The following is a 17,942-nucleotide window of genomic DNA, read 5'->3' on the forward strand; positions in this document are numbered from 1 at the left end:
TCTTCCACCTTTGGTTAATGAGTCCAGCATCTCTTGAAAGACACACATGGAGCTCAGCTGCACCTAGCTATCATCCTGTATGAAAGGAAGGGCAAAAGACCTCAGCATCAACTGCTTCAGGCCCCCCAGGGCACAGGCCTGCATTTCCACAGGGCACCAAGGGTCCGGGCAGCAGCCAGTGGCCGTGGCTGTGGGCACAGGGCCTTACATGGTCAAAGAGTGGCAGGAGCGCCTCAGCCAGCTGCAGGGAAATAGGGATGGGTATTAGGGCACCATCATCCAGGAGCAAATATCTTAAAAGAAGAATGGTCATCCCGATCATGTCGCTATCATTTTCCTGCAGGAGCTCCACAAGACTTCCAGTCAGGCTCCACATTTTTTCAGCCTGTGTGGAACACAAGTTTGTGAAAGGCCACCCTGCTGCCGCAGGGCCCAGAGGCCAAAGGCCTGTCCCGAAGCACTGAGGCAGCTGAAGCGGGAGGCAGGAGAGCTGGGAGCAGCTGCCCCAGCGCCCGAAGGCCAGGCAAGGCCAAGCGACTGCGTTGCCCCGCCCCACGCTGCCTGCAGGGCTTCAGCCACTGCCCCCTTCTCACCATCAAGGGATTCTTGCCCAGCACTACGAGGCCTCTGAGTGCCAAGTAACGCCTGGCCATGTGCTCGCTCTGCAGGTTCTGTGCCAGGATCTCCAGAACACTGTCACTGCATTCCCTCAAGTCCAGGCACTCAAGGACCTGAAAGGCACAGGGCAGTGACAGGGGAGCCGGCCGGCAGGAGCCCGGAGCCACACAGGGCTGGGCCCAGGCAGCAGCACAGGGCACGGGCACCGTCCTGGCAGCTGTGACTGCGAGAGGCCAGAGGGTTGGGAGGCAGCTCAGCCAGGCAGCGCTGGCCTTGAGGCTCACCTCCACAAGGAATGCCAGGGCAGGGAAATCCCAGTATGGCATCTCTTCACCGAGCATGGCGAGTAGGTAGAATGCAATCCTGGAACAAAAGTGTATGGCTGAATTGCAAAGTATCCTGACGAGAGAAAAAGGAAACAAGACCCTGATGCAGTGGGGCAAACCTCTCCCAGGAGTGACTCACAGAGTTCTCATCTTTCCCCACCACCGTTCCAGCAAGGGGGCCTGGGCCATTTGGGAGTTGGTTGCTCATGGGCACCCTCCTGTCCCAGCCTTTTCCAGTCTGCTTGGCCGTCCCTCAGTGACAAGGCCCTCTGGCCCATGACCATGGGGACTTTGTGGGACACCTGGGCACAGAGCACAAATGTGAGAGGCAGTGGGGAGAAGGGGATCTCACCTGGCCAGCAAACCCACGGCATAGTGGTGGGTGTCAAGAGAGAGCAGCGTGTCCCAGGCACACCTGCGTTCCATTGCCACCACCACATCCTCACAGCGGAGAAGGCAGAGCAGGGACTTCAGGGTCTGCACTGCAAACCTGTGTGCACAGCAAAGCCCAGGTCACACTGGGAGCACTGGCTCCTTGGCAGGCCACATGGTAGGGACAGGAGGAGTGGGATGGAGCACCTGTTGGGGCTGGTGGCAAGGCCATGCTCTTCCTGGCATCCCTTCCAGAATGTATCGACCTCCTCTGCATATCCAGAGTGCTGAAGAACACTTGGAAGAGGAGACGCACAAATAGGCAGGGGAAATACACCTTTAATATCCGTGGCAGACAGGGCACCTGGAGGATCTTCCACATCACCACAGTTGCCTGCAAAGGACAAAGCCCCCCAAGACAGCGCTCAGTGCCGAGGTGTGGATGTGGCAGGGCCCAAGCTTAGCAGGGAGAGGCCCCGAGAGACCTTGGCAGGGGGAGCACGGGGCCTGGTGGGCCTGAAGCTGCCCCTGGGCCAGGTTTCAGGCCAGCGCCTGAGGCAGGGAGATGCAGTGGGGGAAGGAGGAAGGAGAGCTGCTGGAGAGGCAGCCCTGGGGCCAGCAAAGGCCAGTGTCAGAAACTCACAGTCAGGCCAAAGACACCCATTTCGTCCCCATCGGAGGTGCACGTGCTGTGCTCTGGCCAGCTCCCCAGCACATCCAGGAGGATCAGCAGCGCTGGCTCTGCAATCCTGAGCAAGCACATGATGGTCTTCCACATGGCCATGGCATGTCCACATATGCAAACACACTCACACAGCCTGATTTCTGGGAAGGGGAGAGACTGTGCATTACTCCTGAATTCTGCGCAGGGGCAGAGGGTATTCCCACGGGGAGAAGCTGCAGAGCACCTGCCAGACCAGTGGGAGAAGGCAGAGACTGCTGGAAATGGGGCGGCCACAAACCCACCCATCACTGCCATTGCAGCCTCCTTTCCATCGCCCAGCTCCGGGAAAGGGGGACGGCATCTTGTCTGCTCTCGGGCACGGTGAGCGGAGGGTTACATGTTTTCCCAGCTCTGTCTGAAACTCGGAGGGTACCGGGACACTTCAGAGTCCCCCTGCATAGGCTGCTTCAAAGGAGGAGTCCTTGGAAGCTCACCGGCACTAAACCCATCCTTTAAACAAGCTTTGCTTTGCAAGAGTTTGGATGCTCCTTGACTGTTCCTGCAAACTGCAGAGGGAAAACATGTTTGCAGTGCCAGGACTGTCCTGGGATGTTGTGTTGTTTCTGTAGAAGTTGGACTTTTCTGTTCCCCCTACAATGTAATGGTTCTGCGCTGGTTATCTTCCCCTTCCCTTGTGCTGCCAGTTATCCCAACTCCTTCCCAGTTGCCTCGGAGACTAATGTATCCTTTCTCAAATCCCTCCCCGGTGCCCTGTCCGTCCCTCGGCGCTCGCACCCTTCTCTCTAGAGACTTCCAGCCGGAGCGTTGAGTGATTGGTTCAGGGACCAGGGCCCCACCCTCACGTTATCCCCATTGGGGTTCTCCCTAAGTCAATCTTTTGTATCCCGCTCCCCTCTGAAACTCTATTGGCCAGAGGGTGGACTCCTCCCCTGTCTCCCTCCCTCCTTAGAAGCTGTTGCAAGTGTCTCTCCCCTTCCCTGTCCGGCTGTCGGTTCCCCTGGGACCCAGTGAACCTGGATTCCCCGCAGCTGGAGAGCGCTCTCTTCTTTCTGCTGGCTGCAGCCATAAGCCATGCCACGTCCCACCGCAAGGCGTGGCTGCTGTCACAGCACAGGGCGTTTGCCTTAGGCGCTGTCCCGAGCCACGGAGATCGGGCCAGTGCTGCCCTGCTGCGAGCGGTGCTGGATAGCTGGCCGGGCCGTCCGAGAAGGACAATCCTTGCCCAGCTTGACCGCTTCACTGGGACATGGCTGCTGTTAAAGAGTGTAAATCCCACTGCTCACAGAGGTCCCTCCTGCAGGGCCCTGCGAGCTTGGCACTATCATAGGAAGAAGAAATCTGCTGCAGGAAGCTGCATCCAACAGTGCCTGCACAGTTGGTGGGAAGAGGGGAGTTGTTTTTAAGAAGCATAAAGAAAAGGGGAGCATAGAGAAAAAGGGAGCCTCCTGCTGTCTCTTGAAATCTCCCCCAGCCTGAACAAGCTCTCTTTGGGGCTAAAGACTCCCAGAAGCAGAATGGGGCAGTGCCTGCTGTAAACACAGCATCTTTGTGATGTCTGCAGCTGCAGGTGTTCGTACACTTGACCTTTTGTGATAAACAGTAAGGACGTTTCCTTCCTACTTACTTGGCAAATCTTCTAGGGAACACACCAAACTCCAGGCAGTCATTTGCTGTGATGTTTTGTTCCCTGAATAACACAAAACTCCCCCTTTATGTCAGTGTTGCTCTGGTTTGCTGGGTCAAAATCCACGTCTGGCCTGAGGGAGATGAGTCATTTGCCCGGGTGCTTCCACTCCTGCTGCACATATAGAAAGAAGAAATATGGGGAAAGTACTATAACAACATATATCATGTAATCAGGTGGTAAAAAAAGGTGAGTGCAATTGAAAGTAAGGGTATTCTTCTTTAATTTAATGCAACTATATTTAGTGATATTAGTGGTTTGAGCATTGCTGTACATCCTCCCAATGACTAGACATTATCTGGTTCCACCATGTGGACTCAAGAGAATGTAACAGCTCCATCTTTTCAGGGAGGAGGCAGCACTTGGACCACAGTGATTGTTTCACACAGTAGACCTGAGCACACAGTTTGCTCCAGCTCGGAGCATGGGCTCATCCCAGCCTAAGAACCCCTGAAGGCTAAATTATTAGAAACAGCATTACCACAGGATCTACAATGGCTATCATGAGATAATCATCACACATCTGGATTTTTAAGACACAGAGCATAGTCCGGTGCTTTCCAGTCCCTGGTGACATGACCTAATAGCAACACGTGCCTGGAGCTGCGCTAGTGCAGCACTCTGTGCTGGGGGAAGGAGGCACTGCTGGGCTGGGAGAGCACACAATTGGCAGCCCATGGCTGTGATTTACACAAAGCTGTTTGTGTCTTGTAAATAGATTTCTTTTCCTTCAGTGGTAGGGAGCCAGGAGATGCATTGGTCAGCAGCAGAACAGAGAACATCTTGGTGCAGAGCCAGGAGCAGGGGAAGGACAAGCCTTCCAGCACAGGGTACTCACATGGCTTTTGAAATGAAGAGCTGCAGCAAATGTGGAAGGGTAAACAAGGCCAGGAAATCTGCTGCTGTATGAATGAACTCCCTGCTATTTATGATGCAGAGTTTCCAGGGATGTTGCTGTGGAGCTGGGCTCCTGCTGGGCAAATGATTCTTCCCAAACTGAGGTGGGTGCCATGTTATCATTCCCTGGCTCTACCTGTCCCTGTCTGGCTGCTCCTCAAAGCTCTGGCTTCAGCCCAATCTTCTGCCTTCTGAGCAGCAAGATTTAAATGGTCCTTATCATTCAAATGACTTGACTTCAAATTGAAATTTTAACAAGTGATTAAATCAGCTCCCTCTGATCTAATGGTGTTGGTGTCTGGGAACAGTGCAGCCAGGACTGAGATGCTCAGTACAGGCTGCAAAACCTGCTGGAAATGCATGACAGTATTTAGGTTGTTTAGGACATTCACCTCCCATTTCCTCATGCTGTTCTTTCACCTGTACTGGGTGGGCAAGGCTGTGCATGCCCTTTGAGCAGAGATGAACTTTTGGGGTCAGCTGCCTAATGGCCAGGAGGTGCCAAACTGTTTGGGTCACTGGTGTCCTCTGCCTGCCCTGCAATTCATTGCCACCATTTCTCTCACCTCTTACTTCTTCTCCCTGGTACCTCTGCCACTACTTCAGCTTCTCAAGCCTTTTTTTCTGTTTCTCCTCCCCTCTGCAAGTTGTCGGATCTTCTCTTCTCTTCCCAGGGAAGTGATGTGGGCTCATTTTCCTTCTCCAGTCTTCACACCTGGTTTGTTCCTTCCATGTGCTGGCAGGTGGATGTGGAGAAAACATCAGAGAGTGAACCAAGTCATTTACACCAAGAGAGATTAGATTATGTTATCACTGGGTTGTTTAGAATCATGGAATCAGAGAATCCTTAAGGTTGGGAAAGACCTTCACAATAATCAATTCCAACCATCAAGCACCACCATCACTATGTTCACCACTAAACCACATCCCAAGTCCCGCATCAACATGTCTTTTGAGCTCTTCCAGGGATGGTGATTCTACCACTGCCCTGGGCAACCTGTTCCAATGCTTTACAACCTTTTCCAAGAAGAAATGTTCCCTAATTTCCAATCTAAACCCCTCCTGGTGCATGTTGAGACCTTTTCCTCTTGTCCTGTCCCTGTTCCCATGGGAGCAGAGCCCCACCTGGCTCCACCCTCCTGTCAGGGACTTGTGGAGAGCCACGAGGCTCCCCCTGAGCCTCCTTTTCTCCAGGCTGAAACCTGGAGAAACTCAAACTCACACTTTGAGTTGATTCAGAGGAACCAACAAATCTGTTTTAGGTCCTGTTAAATTATGCTGGCTGTTCTTAGTAGTAAAACCCAGAAAACAAAGGAGATATGCCCAGCAGCTCAGTGTGGTGAGTTGTGCTAGGAAAGAGCCCACTCCAGACTCCAATGGCACAAGCATCAGCACCAGGTTCTGCCTGGGATAACCTCTGTGAATTCCTCCCTCAACTTAGGCAGCTGAAATAATACCTGATCCACATGAACCAAATCTTGACAGTGGGTACAATTTTTCCCTACTGTTTCCAAACAAATATCAAACATAAACAGTGAGAAATTATTTCATCTCTCCTAATGAGTGGCAGCATGAGAACTCAGCAATATGTTAAGAGAAAATCTCCCTGGTACTCTGAATTACACTTCTCCTGGAGTGAAGCAAGAACCCTTGTGATTGAAAAACTCCCTTTCCAGACTCAGAGATTGTTTTTATAAAGTATTAAAAAAAAAAGTATAATGTTCCAAATCTCAGCCAGGAAAGCAGCGGTAATAATTCTTCCCTAATGCCTCTGAAATTAAGCTACACTTGGCCTGAATTTTTTCAATTTGGAGTGTATGTACACACAATATTGCTAAGATATCCCTGCAGTAGATGTGTGCAGTGTGTGCTGCACTGCCCAGCTGCTGGCTCTGTCACCCCAGAAACTGCTGCTCCATCCCCACGGGCTGCAGGCCCCCATGGGCAGGGCTGGGGTGTGGGGGCTGCTCCCCTGCACGGCCTCCCCTTCACATCCCTGCCAGAGCCACGGGCAGCTGCCTGTGGCCCCTGAGTGTGGTCAGGAACTGACCACTGCTGCTGGAGGTCTGGGTGCTGAGCCCCTGAATCATCTCTCACTCGGACATGCTCACAAACAAAGGAGGAACAGGGACTCAGTGACCCGAAGAGCTGCCCACAGAACCAGGAGGACCTGGACGGGTGGGATTGCAGAAGTGGCGCGGGGAGAACATCCAGGCAGGAGGCTGCCAGGGGCTGAGGCTGGGGCAATGGGAAATCTGCAGTGGGAAGGAAACAACACAGCATCTGGAATTTTGAAACACAGCTAGAGATTTCCTGTGCATTCTGACTGAGTCACCAATGGTAGGCTGTGAAATTCCTTATACCTGTCTGGCCCTTGGGGCTGAGCTGTGGGATGAAGCTCTGGAGGGAGACCTGGGAGAGATCCTAGAGTGAGCCAGGGTTCCCCATGACAGAGCAGAGCCCGGAACAGCAGGAAGGGATCCATGGCAGCCTCGCTCCCCCTCTGCCCTTTCCCCACCATGGGCCAAACAACATCCTGAAGCACATGGTGAGAGAGCTGCTCAAAGGGAAGGGTGGGTGCATTCCCTCAGCCTTGTCCTGGGGCTCAGCAACCGAAGGCTCTGGCTGCATGTCTGGACACACCGTGCCCGGAGCAGCGGGAAGGGAGCCATGGCAGTTTCGATGCCCTGCTGCTGCTTCCATGCCCTGCAGGGCAGTTTCCCCGCCTGGCCTGGCTGCAGCTTCTCCCCAGCCTCTGCAGGAAGGCATTGGGCATCAGCTGCCATGCAGCCCAAACTCACCAGGGATCCCCTGCATTTTCCCGGTCCCCTGTCACATCCTGAGGTGTGGCTGCTTGGAAGAGGGAGGGCCATAGCCAGCCCCAAAGGCCTGGGGGGATCAGGATTTTCCGGATCCTTATCCATGTCTTGGACAAGTATTGCCTCCTGAAGAGGCCACCTCCTGGATGTGCAGTGATTCCATCTGATCCAGCTGTGCCTCTTCCTTTCTCAAGGGATGGACAGAGGGGCTCTATGGAAGGTGGCGTTTCCTGCAGGAAGGGAGGCGATGCCAGGCACAGTCACAGGAGGTAATTGCTGTGCCTCTGGGCCTGAGCCCTGCTGAGGCTTGAGCTGCCCTCTCCGCTGCTTGGCACTGCGGGCACAGCCCGGACAAGACGGGCACAGCCCAGAGGAATTATCCCGAGCAGGCTCAGGGCACTCGGGTACTGAGCTGTCCTGCTGGGCTCCCTCCGTGGGAGACACGTCTGGAAACCTGGGAGCGGCTGCACGGAGTACCCATGGTGGGGAAAGGGCAGAGGGGGAGAGCAAGGCTCCAGGGTGTCCTGAGAGGGCCTGGCCATGTGCCCCTTGGGCTGTGGGAGCTGTTCCATGGGCAGGTGGGCAAGCAGGAGGGAGGGACGGAGGTTGGGAGCGACAGCTGTGGCACTGCAGATCTCCCCAAGCATTTAGTGAGGGTTTCCTGTGTGGGAGGGAGAGAGCCCCAGGGCCCTGGGCTACTCCAGCTGCCCCTGCAGGCATGTTGCACCGGACCTGCAAAGGGCGTGGAGAGTGACCAGGAGGCACAGGCTCCCACAGCCTTACCGGACCCCCTTGCAGTGCCCAGTTCCCCAAGGCAGAAGGGGATCCCAGCACACCATGGAAATGCTTCTGTAGGATCTGTGCTCCCTTCTCGACTGGCACGTGACTTGGATTACTTGGAAATGCTGGTGAATGGTACTTTGAAGACCTTGCCAGATGTTGGAGGCAGGTTCTGAATGTACCTTTGCTGACAGAATAATCCGTGTCAGTGTGGCAAGAGCTCACTCATGAGCCAGTTCCCTTACATTTCACTGAAGGTTGATCAGTTCTGGAAACCTTGCCCTGCTCCCTTCTGGAGCCCTGAGTGATCCCACAGGATCGCTGTCAGTGGGAGGAAGGAGCATTTAGCTGTCCATCCTCCTCCCTTGTGCAATGCCACTGTGTCCTTCTGTGTGCTCTGTGCAGCCACAGAGAAGAGCAGAGAGGGAAGGGCCCAGGGCTGTGCCCCGGGGCTGAGCCTTTCTCAGCTCATTTGCTGCCCCCAGGGAGCCTGAGCTGCTCCTGCTGCCTCTGCCAAGCCCTGGCCCTGCCTGGGGCTGGGTTTGGAGGTGCTGGCAGTTCCAGGGAGTCCTTTCTGCCCCGACTGCCCCGTGAGGGGCTCCTTCCATCCCAGTGTGGGGCCACTGCAGGCACGAGGTCCCCCAGGCCCTGCTCCTGAGTGGAAGGCAGAGCGAAGGGAGTGCCTTGGAGGGCACCAATCACCCAGGTGCCCTCACTGCCACTCGGGCCTGAAGGAGAATCTTCAGCAGTGCCATTGGAGCTGTGGTGTCCTGCCTTTCTTTGCAGCTGAGCCTGTTGGTAAAGGTGATCTGGCTTCCCAGCCCATATTCAAGATTGAGCCTCTGGGAGATGGTGAGGGTACTTCAAGGCCTTTCCCCTGGGAGAGCTGCCAGCTCAGAGCCCAAAGCTCAGCCAGGGGGGCATCGCTGCAGGTGCCAGGACAGAGCCATGCACGTGTGTGCCCTCGCCCTGCATGATCCACTCACAACTTCTGCTCAGCACTGGCATCTGTTTGGAGGAGGGTGGGCCCTGGCCCAGCTGAAAAAGACCCCATGATTTGTTAATTTTACCCAATTTTGCATAAGCATGAAGTCCTGAACATGCCATCAAAGTAATGGAGAATTGTTCCGTCTGTTAAGGTGTACTTTTTGTTTCTCAAGTGATGGGCCAAAAGGCCGGACAGAAGGAGGTGTTTCCACAACGAAGCAGAGGACGATTGGCAGCCCCTGCTGCAGGAAGGAAGGCCAAGCCAAACACAGGCATGGGCACGGGCACAGGCTCAGAAGGTAATTGCTGTGCCGTGCTCAGCCGGGCTCAGCCCTTGGCAGGGCTGTGTGGCTGCAGCTCTTCCTCCAGGGCCTGCCCTTGCACAGCCCAGCAACAGCCAAAGCTATGGGCACCTCTGGAGGCCTTGAGGCATCTGGAGCTCGTTCACAGCCCCGGCAAAAGGGAACTCGTGCACCAACGTCCCTCCCGCTGCAGCTGCTCCGGAGCTGGCCCTGAGTGCCCAGAGGCCCAAGGCACAGGAGCAGCCCCGAGCGGGAGCCCTGCCGCAAGCCCAGGGCCAGAGCCAGCCTTGGCTCCTGACTGGGCAGGGGCTGCACTGGGTCCTGACAGGGCCTGACTCTGTGTCCTGGGGCTGGGGGAGCCGTCACGGCGCAACAAGGGCCAGACCCAGAACCATCAGGGATGGGTTTGGCCCGTGTCCCTCCGAGCAAAGCCCTCCGCACAGCCCCTGGGCTCTCCTCCCGGCCTGCTGGGCTTTGTTGGGTGGCACAGCCTGTGCCAAGGGGCGGCAAGGTGCCTGCAGGCCCCAGCTCTGGGGGAAACGGAGAACGTCCTGCCCGCATCCACCGTGCTGCCAGCTCAGCAGTGCAGCACAGCACGGGCTGACCCTCCCCATTGCTCCCACAGGTGCAGCTGGAACCACAGCACGTGTTCCTGATGCCCAGAAGGGCCTTGGAAGGGGTTTCTGTCAGGGAACAGGCTGCTGGCTAAGGTTCCTGGCAGGCCTGCTTGTTTTGGAGCTCATCTTCATCTTATGCTGTGTCCGAATTTGGACTTGCTGGAAGAGAAAAGGGTGAGTGTTTAGTTCACCTTTCCCTCAAACAGCTTCTTTTGAAAGTCTACTGTACATAGGAAACATTGCCAGTGAGGCTGCAGGGTAGGTGTGGCCAGTCCTTGATTGTCCAAAGAACTCTGCTGAGGGTTCTGCTGCTGCCCAGAGCTTTCATTGGCCTCCTAATTGCTGGGCCTTGTCCTGGGGGGCCCGCTGGGGCTGCAGCCAGTGCTGGCTCCCACCGAGGCTGCCTGGCCAGGAGCAGCCCCAGGGGCACAGGGCGGAGGCAAAGCACGGTGGGGAGGAGAAAGAGCAGGGACGAGATTGCCCTTGAACGGCAGGGGAAGGGAGAATGTCGCTTATCCGAGAGAGCCCCAAAGAGCGGCCGGAAGGGGTGCCGGCTGATCAAGGACCCCCGAGGAGCGGAGGGAGGGCGTATCGGCTGATGGAGTGTCCGAAGCAGCGGCTGGGGAGAGTGTGGGTGTCCGTTGGTGGGGAGGAGCGCCGGAGCGCTTGCACGATGCGGTGGTGGGGAGGCTGGCGGGGCTGTTGGAGTAGGCTCAGCCCGGCCGGCGGGTACGGCTAATGCCGCCCGCCCGCAGGACCATGGCGCAGTTCCTGTTCGAGGCGGACCTGCACGGGCTGCTGAAGCTGGACACGCTGATCCCGAAGGCGCCGCATGCGCGATGGCAGCGCGAGGCCAAGGAGAGCGGCCCCAGGCCCAGCCCCGTCGGTGTGTCGCCCGTGAAGCCGGCCAGTCGCTCTCACAGCTCCAGCAAGACGCCGTCCAAGACACCCGATGAGCGCCGGCCACCAGCGGCAGGGGTTGAGTGCGGGAGCCTCGCCCAGGCTGCTTGTCTGTAGCCACGGGGCTCTGGGCTCCCTGCCACGCTGCCCTACCGGCTGCTGCTCAGGCCGGAGGAGGCGGGCTGTGCTCCTGGCAGCCACCCACCTCCTTGCCAGCATGAGGGGCAGAGCTCTGAGCACTGGGGCTGGCGAGCTGCTGTTCGCCCAGCTGAGCCTTGCTGGCACAGCTGTATGCTAGGATGAGTGTGGGCGGGACTGTCAGCTGACAGCTTTACATCCTGTGAGCGTTTTAGTATCTTCCCCTTATCTCTGGACTCTGGAATTGTTGCACTAGACCCAAGTGCACACGGTCCCTAACCAACTTGGTTGCAGGGAGGAAAATATAAGTTTGTTGTGACTGGGTGGCATGAGACCTCAGAGTCCTACTTGTCTGGTGGGTGTGATGTGGAGGAGTGTTGGGTTTGCTCCCATGAAAGCTCTAATACAGGCTGTTAAATAGCTGTAAGACAATATTTTCATATGTGAATGCAGGTAAATCTGGATCCAAAATTCAAAGCACCCCCACAAAGGCTGGGGGGGATCGCTACTTTCCCAACCGCAGCACTATGCAGATGGAGATGGCAAATTTCCTCCTAAGCAAAGAGAGGATGACCCTGCTGAGGATTCCCCTACCAAGAAGGTGAGCATGTTGCTAAGTTACAATTACTTCAACAACCGCTACTCCTTCCTGCCCCTTTACAGAGCAGTAAACTATAGGTTCTGTCAAGGGGGCACACGGGACTGACAAGTCCCAGCCATCACTACTTGCAGCTCTGGGCTTCAGGAGCCTAGGATGAGATTGAAGCTGTAGAGACTGCCATGCACTCCAAGCCTATGCTGCTTCTGGTAGCAAAATGTAGCTTTTGACTAATGAGGCTTTAAAATGTAGCAGGCAACAAAAATGCAAAGCTGTAAGCCTATGCGAAGTGAAACTGCTGGTGGTAGCTATTCTAGGACAATGTCTCCACAGGGAACACTTCTGGAATGTTTTACACTGTGTTCTGAAATCTGTTTATGAAGCGTTTGATCACTTTGTGGCTGTGGCTTTTCCCACTGACAATGACACTGAATTTGCCATTGTTTGAAAATGTGAGCAGGATGATGTATGAAAGTCTGAGGGAAAACTGCTTTGACCTGCCTCTGTGTGACTGACCCTTGCAGCACAGTCAAACATCTTCAGATTCTAAGAGAAGGGGACTTAGGTGTCTGTTTAAATTGCAGTGTGGGAATTGTTTTAAATGCATTGCACTGAGGGTGATTTGTCTCTGTAGGAGCAACAGAAAGCCTGGGCAGTGAATCTGAATGGTTTTGATGTAGAAGAGGCAAAGATCCTCCACCTCAGTGGAAACCCACAGAATGCTCCAGAAGGTATGATACAGGGTGTGTGTGAGCTGAATCAGCAGGAGAGGTCAGGTCAGGGGAACAGCAACGCAGAGGCTCTGTGTGTGGTCACAGGAGAAATCAACTGGTTTCTGAGAGCTGTACAGGCTGGAGTCTCCTTTCTTAAGGTTCCTGAGGTCAAGGGAGGGCATAACAGTTACAGTGAATTTATTTAGGAGAGTTGCTATGACTGCCAGTTGGTCACCTGTTACAGGGCTTGCAAGGGGCTTCAGGGTGAAGAGAGAGATGAGAATCTTGACCTCATGTTCAGAAGGCTTGATTTATTATTTTATGATATATATTACATTATTACTATACTAAAAGAAATAGAAGGAAAGTTCTCAGAAGCTAGCTAGGCTAAGAATAGAAAAAGAATGAATAAACAAAGTTCTGTGTCTCAGCAGAGGGTGAGACCCAGCTCTGCTGTGAGTGGTCAGTAAATCCAAACCTTCACCCAAGACCGATCCCGCATCCATCTGTTGCATTCCACAGCAGCAGATAACCATTGTTTACATTTTGTTGCTGAGGCCACAGCTTCTCAGAAGGGAGAAAAATCCTAAAGAAAGGATTTTTATGAAAAGATGTCGGTGACAGTCACCTGTACTGCAGGTTCCAAACCTTCATGAAGTCTGTAAGAGCACCAAACTCTCTGCTGTGCACTTTCTAGCTTAAACTGCAACTAAATATAATGGCATTCAAAAACCCAAGTGTTTGTTAAATTTGTTTCCATGAATGAGGAAATTGTAGCTCACCCCTGTTCAGCAGTTCATTCTGCCAGTGATTTTCGTGCACGGCAGGCTTGTGAGTGTTTCTCTTAGGACTTTATTTTCACTCCAAGGGATTCCTAGTTGGGTGAGCAGCACTCAGCTGGGAGGAAACTAACTCAGGTTAACAAACCTGTTCCCCTGCACACAGGCTATCAGAATAACCTGAAAGTGCTCTACAGTCAGAAAATGGCACCTGGATCCAGCAGGAAGAATAGCAGATATATTCCCTCAAAGCCAGACCGGGTCTTGGATGCACCAGAGATGTTCAACGACTACTGTAAGTAGGCTGCAGGGCTGAGTGCTGGGCATCCAGAACATTCTGCATTGGATTGCTGTTCCTAGGACAGTGTAACTGGGCTGTCTGTATTATTTTGTGTACCCAGGCTAGCACAGACCACTTCTGCAGTGTCCTTGTGCGGCCTTACAGGGACAGTGGTCTAGGGCACTGTGTAGATGCCTTGGAGCAGGGTACCTGGCCCCAGCAGCTGGGCACAGTGACACTCAGAAGGCTGCCCCTCACCTGTACGTGTGTGTGTGTGTGCACGTGTGCACCCGCACCTGCTGCAGAAGCACGGGTGAAGGACAGGGCTCTCTAGCCAAGCATGGTGTGACCTGCATTGCTCTTTCAAATTGTAGATCGGAATCTCGTAGACTGGAGCTCCCAGAACTTCCTGGCAGTGGCTCTGGACGACACTGTTTATCTGTGGAATCATGCTACTAGGGAGATTGTCCCCCTGCTGCAGATGGAGCATCCAGATGTTTACATTTCCTCTGTGTCATGGATTAAAGAAGGAGACTACCTTGCTGTTGGCACAAGTAGTGCTGAGATTCAGGTGAATGCAGGAGTAAAACTAGAGGTGTTTTCAAGGGAGTGAGAGAACTGCGGGGCCTGGGCACAAAACCTTGGCTGGCAGAGGAAGGATGCCATGCACCTGACTTGTCTTCCCTGGTGTGGGGTGGAACTGCCCTGTGTGCAAGGCAGGGTTTGGTTTGGGCGTTTTCTGATAAGCAGCATTACCTTCTGTGCTATAGTCATGAGATACACATTTTCTCTGTTCCCTTACTGAGAAAGCTGAATGCCAGAGCCTGTGCAGTGAGGTTCCTAGGGCATAGAAACAGGATTGGGTTTCTTCTGAAGAACTTTTTGCTTTGCCTCTCCAGCTATGGGACGTTGAGCAGCAGAAACGTCTCTGAACCATGACCAGCCATTGTGGCCGTGTGGGAACCCTCAGCTGGAACAGCTGCATCCTCTCCAGGTAAAGCAGTGGGTCAAGGGCAGTTTCCAGTTGTTGCAAACTCCTATCCCTCAATCTATGTGTGGCATGGGTTAGGGATGGCAGAGAGAAGTTTGTCCTGGCTTGGGATTCTTACCCAGCCTTATCTGTTGGGGCTGTGAGGAGAAGGCCTCTTTCCTGTATTGCAATTTGTGCTGAAGCTGTAAAGAGCTTGTGTGGGTGTTTCACTCACACCAACAAACCTGTGTTGCTGATAACACTGGCTGAAACCCAGTGGCAGGGATAGCAGTCTTGCAACAACAAAAATGGATTTGGGTGAAAATGTGCAGCCTGACCCTGCAAGCCTTCTCTTCTCTCTGCAGTGGTGCACGGACTGGGCACATCCATCACCACGATGTCCGAGTGGCTGAGCATCACGTGGCCACCCTTGCTGGCCACACACACGAGGTGTGGACTCAAATGGTCTCTGGATGGCCGCTACCTGGCCAGTGGAGGCAATGACAATCTGGCGAACGTCTGGCCATGCAGCCAAGGTGGGGATGGAGACTTTGCTCCTGTGCAGACCTTCACTCAGCACCAGGGTGCTGTCAAGGTGAGCACAGAGCTGCCACGGGCGGATATGTGTGTGCAAGGCAGGCATGCAGCACTGGCTGGGTGCAGGTTGCCTCTTGTATGTTTTAAAATGAACTCTCCTCTCTCAGGCTGTGGCGTGGTGCCCATGGCAGATGAATGTTCTGGCCACTGGAGGTGGCACTAGTGACAGACATGTCCGCATCTGGAAGGTGTGTTCTGGCACCCGCCTCAGTGCTGTTGATACCTGTTCCCAGGTGAGAGATGAACATCAGCTTGGAGACAAACACCTTCTGGCAGCACACCTCCACAGAGCTGCTGGCTCCTCAGGCCCAGAGGCACGGGGAAGGAGGGGGACCATGCTCGCCTCCGAGTGGTGAGCATCAGCACAAGGACCTCGTCTCACCTGTGTTACTGCCTCTTTGCAGGTCTCTTCTATCCTATGGTCCACAAACTACAAGGAGCTCATTTCAGGCCATGGCTTTGCACAGAATCAGCTGGTTCTATGGAAGTATCCAACAATGACCAAGGTTGCAGAGCTGCAAGGTAGGTGGATGTTGTTATCTTGTTGTTGCATTTCTAAAGCCCCATACTGTTGCAATCGTATTTCTAAAGTCTCATACCTTCTCGGTGATACTTCTTGGGGGCAGTTCTTCACAGCTCTGACTTCTTCTCCTGCTTGTTGCTCCTTCTTTGTCAGGGCTCCTTGTCAGCTCAGCTTGACTGGCCAAGCCCAGCCCCTTTTATCCCAGTTATCTTCACTAGCTACAGCTGCAGCCCAATTAAGGACATTGCAGCTGCAGCCATCAAAAACAACCAGGGCTTATCAGGGCAAGGCCTATATACAGATATTCAATATACAATACAGATATTTTACTAAGACTCCTACTATATTTCCCCCTTCTGGTTTACTTACAGATACTAAGACTCCTACTATAGGTGGACAGGGCCTGGGTGGGGGGGGCTGTCAGAGGTTGAAGGCAGCTGCACTCCTTGGTTTGAGCCTGCAGCATCACTGATACAGGACAGTATCCGGGGCCATGCTGCTAGGAGTGAAGCATGCCCACGGGGCTGTGGAAGAGATACCATTGATCCAAGTGTGTGCTTGGGGTCTGAAATCACGCTGCCACAGCCACTGGGGGAACAGCTATGCAAGCTGGCAGGGCTCATGGGAGCATACAGGAGTAAATGTGCATGTGCTGATCAGCTCAGCCCTGATTGCACATTCCTTCTCCTCCTCAGGTCATACTGATAGAATCTTGAACCGGACCATGAGCCCTGACGGTACAACAGTGGCCTCAGCAGCTGCTGATGAAACACTGTGGCTCTGGCGCTGTTTTCAGATGGATCCCATAAAGAAGAAGGAGAAAGAGAAGGCAAACAGTGCCAAAAGCAGTATTCCTCACCAGAGCATCCGCTGAGAGCACAGGATTGTTGTGGGGAGGGGGATATTTGGTTTACATGCTGTACAGTATTTTAAATGTTAATAAACTGCTTAACTTGACTTTTTCTTAATGGAGTTTGATGGAAGAAAAAGCCATGGCTCCTAAACCCAAGTCCTTCTCCCTGAGGCTGGGGATCTGGGCAAGGAGTGGAGACCTAGGTCTTAAGGGCCAGTTTGCAGGCCCCTGAGCTTAGCATAGCCTATCAGAAGGATGCTGTGCAAGGGCTGCACTTCTGTTTCTGTCCCAGCTAAGATAGATATGTCACCTGCCCCATCTAGATGCTGACCACAAGCACAGCAGCTCCACCACAGGCTCAACTGAAAGCACAGCATGGCTGTGGCCTCCGTTTGTGTTGTCCTGGCCTGTCTCACAAGCCCAGGGACACCTTACTATGGCTCTGCAGGCAGATCTCAGTTTGTCTTGTTAGCTACAGGCAGCCATCACTGCCTGCCTATGGTGCTGGAGTAGAATAGCTATTGGAAAAAAAAGGAGGGAGGGAAATCTACAGCAACAGCTGTAATCACCCCAAAGGCTGGAAAGGGGCTGGCTCTGGCATAAAGCCTGATGCAAAACAAAAGGTTAGCTTACACTGCCACAGCCAGCCTGGGTGTCATGCAAGAGCCATGCAAAGCACCACCAACCCTGTGCTCAGCCTTCAGTCACGTATTCTTCCAACAACTCTGATCTCCCTTCCCCTCCTGCTGACAGGAGGCCCTGGTGCCTCACTGAGGCTTCATGCAGGGGAGCCAGCACCAGGGCTCAGCTGACATTTATTGGGGCTTGACTCCCCTACACTTGTAAAAATGCCTTTTTTCCAGGCTGAACTGTGCTCCAGCACAGTTTATATATTTCCAGCAAGTTGCAGGAAATATATTTGAGCCCTCACCTGACCAACAACCAGCTCAGCCATGCTGCTTTGCACGATGGAGCCGCAGTGTCTGAGGTTGGGGGGCTGCACCAGACCCATCACGCCTGTCCTTCAGCTGCACCAGCATTGCCAGGGGCTGCTGGGGACACTGCACAGCTGATAAGCACCTTGGCCTGTACAAAGCAGCTCCACCAGGCCTGTGCCTCCCATCAGCCCTCAGTGATTAGCTGAGGGTGGATTATTAACTGTTTTCACCTTTCCCTCAGCACAGTACCACACTGTGCCCAGCACCAGCTCTGCCTCCTGAGCCTTACAGCAGCTGGAACCTTCAAAGGTTCCAACTTGTGCTCTGCCAAGGCCAGTGAGTGTGTAACCACACCCACCAGAGCACCCCCCCCACACACACACATAAAGCTGATATGGGGGGCACAGTCTCAAAAACAGCCACTGAGCCAGCACCTTCCCAGCAGTGCTGCTGGTGCATCCCCATTTGGCCACTTGGGAAAGATCAGGAGGTCCAAGGATGTGTCTCCCTCAGACACAAATCCTCAGGCCACAGCTGTCTCTAAAGGGGAGGCAGGCAGGAACCCA

The 17,942-nt window shown here is 54.0% G+C and overlaps 1 pseudogene; it reads left to right on the top strand.

The window, feature by feature from the left end:
- Window positions 1-10,846: 10,846 nt before the first annotated feature.
- On the top strand, window positions 10,847-16,459 carry LOC128949753 (cell division cycle protein 20 homolog; annotated as a pseudogene).
- The last annotated feature ends 1,483 nt before the right edge of the window (window positions 16,460-17,942 follow it).

Source organism: Melozone crissalis, unplaced genomic scaffold (genome assembly GCF_028551555.1).
Source record: "Melozone crissalis strain CALT ecotype California unplaced genomic scaffold, PUWL_Pcris_2 ptg000277l_1, whole genome shotgun sequence".
NCBI classification, from domain to species: domain Eukaryota; kingdom Metazoa; phylum Chordata; class Aves; order Passeriformes; family Passerellidae; genus Melozone; species Melozone crissalis.